This window comes from Acomys minous (genome assembly GCF_964271855.1).
Source record: "Acomys minous genome assembly, chromosome: 3".
In the NCBI taxonomy this organism is placed as follows: domain Eukaryota; kingdom Metazoa; phylum Chordata; class Mammalia; order Rodentia; family Muridae; genus Acomys; species Acomys minous.
In genome coordinates, this window is record NC_140485.1 from 143,340,183 (window position 1) to 143,344,484 (window position 4,302).

The following is a 4,302-nucleotide window of genomic DNA, read 5'->3' on the forward strand; positions in this document are numbered from 1 at the left end:
ATACTGTCTTGAAAAATAAAACAAAACAAAACAAATCAAAGAAAGAAAAGTCACTACTAACTGTTATTTTATTAAAAGAGTTCTGAAGTGCCTCACCCAACTCTAGCTCCAAAACAGCCTCCTGAGCTGCCACAAAGATCACCCCAAGAGGCTTAGAGCCATTGAGATCCGTCCTCCCACAGCTCTGGAGCCACAAGGCTGGATTGAAGGTGCCAACAGGGCCACATGCTGAGGCTCTTTTGCTGCTTCATAGCTTGTATGGCGGCATCAGCTCTACTGCTGGCCAGCCAGCTCCAGTCTCTGCCTCTGTTCTATAAGGCCTTGTCCCCATGGGTCAGTCCCATGTGGCATTTCCACTTCTTATAAGTGGGAAAACAAACCAAACAAAAAACATATTGTTGACAAATACCAGCTCATAAACCTCCTCTTTCAGAGCGCAGCCCCAAGAGGCGCAAGACGCACTGTCCCTTTTCTGTGATACAAGAGCGAATGGTGCTGTCAAGGAAACCGCACGATGGATTCCCACGCCTCCAGCGCATTAGAGAGCGCTTCTATTTAGTCTTGTCTACGCCTCTGAGGCCCACAGGGTTGAGATTTTCCTTTCAGACTCAGGTGTTCCTGCCTTGTCACATAAGCAGCTTGAGCCGGTGAGGAGCCAGAGAAGCCCTTCTCAGAAGACCCGGTTACCACAACCAGCTGAGTCCAACTTGTGAATAGCAGAGCCACTGGCTGCAGCCCTCACAGATGCAAAAAAGCACTGCAGGCAATGAGCAACGTCACTGCCCTAGCTCGGCGGGAGCTGCCTGGTGACCGGAAGCTGAGGGCTGCCACTGCTTAGCCACATGCCACTGGCCTACCAAGCTAGCTCCTTTTGTCCTTTCCTTGGTCAACATTTGTATGTATCTATGTGATACTGGGGGTGGGTTTTGTTTGTTTGTTTGTTTCGGTTAGGGATGGAACGTGGGCCCGTTCACATCCCGGCACATGCTCTTCCACTGAGGTTTCTGTGGAGACCTTAGGTTGTTGGTTGGTTGTTTGGTTTTGAGATCCAATTTTGCTCCTTACCCCAGGCTGGCCTTGAACTTCTACCTCTACTCTTCTGAGTTACCCACTCAGCTGTGTGTGGTGTTTTGATATGAGTGTTCTTGGTATAAAATTGTTCTTGGTAAACATATTGGCCTTCCAGAAATATTTATCATTCCTTTTGCCTGGTTGATTTATCTTTTGAGACAGCCTCTCACTCTGTAGCCCAGTGTTTAAAAATCCTTCTGTGTAGGGCTGAGCCTCAGCAGGTAAGAGCAGTGTGAGGCTCTGGGGTAAGGCCTGGGTTCAGCTCCCGACACCCGCTTAGCTGCTCACAACTGCCTGTAACTCCACTTCCAAGGGATCCAACACCCTCTTCTGGACTCTGTAGGCACCAGGCCCAAAGGCAATGTGCAGAAATACAGGCAGAGGCAGGGGGACAGTCACGCTAATAAAACAAATAGGAAATGTCCTGTTGCCATTTTAAAGCATGCAGTACATCGTCACGGTCTGCCATCACCCACTGGACACCAGCACGCCAGATTCCTTCCTTCTGTGGATAGGTATGTGGGTGGGGAGGGGATTCCTTTTTCTGTTTTAATGATTAAAATACCATGACAGAAGAAACAAGGGAGGAAGGGCTTGTTTTAGCTCACAGTTCAAGGTCTAGCCCCACCACAGAGGGGCAGTCCCGGCAGCAGAACGGCTGGCCACACAGCGGCTGCAGTCAGAAGCAGACAGTGGGGGCTTCAGGGAGCACGCTGATTGTTACAAGTTGCTTATCTGCTGATTTGCCTCATTCTTGTTTATGTACAGTGTAGTTTGGGGGCTTTCGGGAGATAAAGTCACCGAAAGCAACTCCCTCCTTTCCTTGAATATACTTCTTTTCTTTCTTTCTTTTTTCTTTTCGTTTGTTGTTGTTTGTTTGTTTGTTTGAGACAGGGTCTCTCTGTGTAGCCTTGCCTGTCCTGGACCCACTTTGTAGACCAGGCTGGCCTCAAACTCAGAGTGATCCTCCAGCCTCTGCCTCCCGAGTGCTGGGATTAAGGGCGTGCGCCACCACGCCCGGCCCTTACACTTCCTTTCTAACCATGTGTCACACGTTGGGCAGTAGCCGTCCTTGCCTTGGGTTGAGCTAATCTTGTCCATGACATTCCAAGTTTGGAACAGGGTCTGCTGAGGCAGCGTCACCGAACTCACTCTTAAATTTTCTCGTTTACCTCTGTTTTCCCATGTGCTGGCAAAACCACATCCGGACTTTAGGAACATCTGGCATAGACTGCTCCACACACTCTCCTGTTACTGGTGTTAAAGTGTGAGGAAGAGGCAGAGAGACCACTCGGGGGATGGGGGGCCTGCGTTGCTCTGGTGATCAATCACCTTGTCAGCGGTATTTTAGGTCAGAAGTGTCCGAGCAGATTCAGATGAAGATTTTGGGCCTGGGATGATCTCTGTCACCTTGGTCACTTCCCCTGGCCTTTCCTGCTCCTGTTTCCCATGTGCCCTGTGAGACTCCCGAGCTTATCGCATAACCTGTGTTCTACTTTCGATTTTCAGATAAAGCAGTTGCTGAAAACCACCTAAATAGAATGGTGAGCCCAGGAAAGGCCCAGTGTGAGAAGAGGGTCAGAGAATTCAGAAGGCTGCCTGACTAGAAAGGAGATGGCCAAGACCTTGAGCCTGTACATACAGCCATGGACTCCAAATGTGTGCGTGTGCATGTGTGTGTGTGTTGCACAGGCTTGTGGAGGTCAGAAGTCAACCTTAGGTGTTATTCCTCTGGCACTGTTATGCCAAGATTAACAAGATTGCGAGACCCCCCAAAAAGACCACCAGGACTCAATACTGATGCAAAAAACACAGGGTCCTGTATTACAGGATCAGAGCTTCGGATCACAATCCTTTCTGATGGAGCAAGACAGGAGAGTGATATGGAAGCTTCAAGGGTAATGGGTTTATAAGGAAAAAACTGTAACTAGGGGTGGGAATCACAGGGAAGTAAGGACAAAACCATAAGCGGGGGGGGGGGGGGGGCGGGGGGGGTCATGAGTCTCAGAAATGCAGTCCTTTAGGCAGGCTGGGTGGGGAGCAGATCTCCAGGGAAAGTTGTGAGTCTCAGGGATGCAGACCTTCCAGCAGGCTGGGTCCAGGAGGCTGAATCTCCAGGGATCATTGGGTGTTATCTTCTGGAGAGTGCGGGCAGGTTTAGCTTATGGCAGTGCGTGGTCTTTCCCAGAATGCAGGAAGTAGTGGAATCACCGGGAGGACAACAGACCATGGCATTAACTGTAGAATATAAATTACATATAGGGCATTAATTTTGCCCCTACAGCACTTTTTCTTCTTGAGATAGGCCTTCTCACTGACCTACACAGAGCTTGCCTAGTATGTTAGGTTAGAAGGCCAGTTAGCCAGACTGCTAGCGTGAGTCACCACGCTTGCATCTTTGGGGGTGGGGGGAGCTGTTGTTTGTTTTTCTTTCGTTTCTTCCTTTTTTGGGGGGGATGCTGTTGTTGTTTGGGGGATTTTTTTTCTTTGTTTTGTTTTGTTGTTTTTCCAGACAGAGTTTTCTCTGTGTAGTCTTGGCTGTCCTGGACTCACTTTGTAGACCAGGCTGGCCTTGAACTCACAGCGATCCACCTGCCTCTGCCTCCCGAGTGCTAGTATGATTTTTTTTCTTTGTTTGTTTTTCTAGACAGGGTTTCTTTTGTAGCACTTGCTGTCCTAGAATTCACTCTGTACACCAGGCTGGCCTCGAACTCACGTAGATCTTCCCAACTCTGTCTCCTGGGATTAAGGTGTGTACCACCACTGCCCAGATGTTTTGTTTTCTTACTATGGGTATTAGAAATTGAACTCAAGTCTTCATGCTTGCAAGACAAGTGCTTTACTAAGCTATCATCCCCAGCTTGCTAAAATGAGAAATTTAAAGGATATTTACTATATTATAAAATAAATATAACTCCATCACATGCAAATTACACTGTTAAAAGTCAGTGAAGAGAGGGCACTGTTTCCCATTTTATAGTATTTTCAAAGTGTGGCCCAAGAGAGGACAGGTGGCTTCCAAGTTTGTCTCTGCCTGCAGACTGTGATGTGTGGCTTTAGTTGACATCTGTGGAGAGAAACTCTGGCCTTGCTTAGGATTGGAGCTGGAAAGAAAACCCCAGGAGGTGGTCTAGGGGCCCGCAGGGATCTGCTTTGAGAAGCTGAGTCTGAGCAATTCTGCCATTTGTGAAGTCACGGTATCCCTTGCTGGAGTGGGGGTTAGGAGTGAAG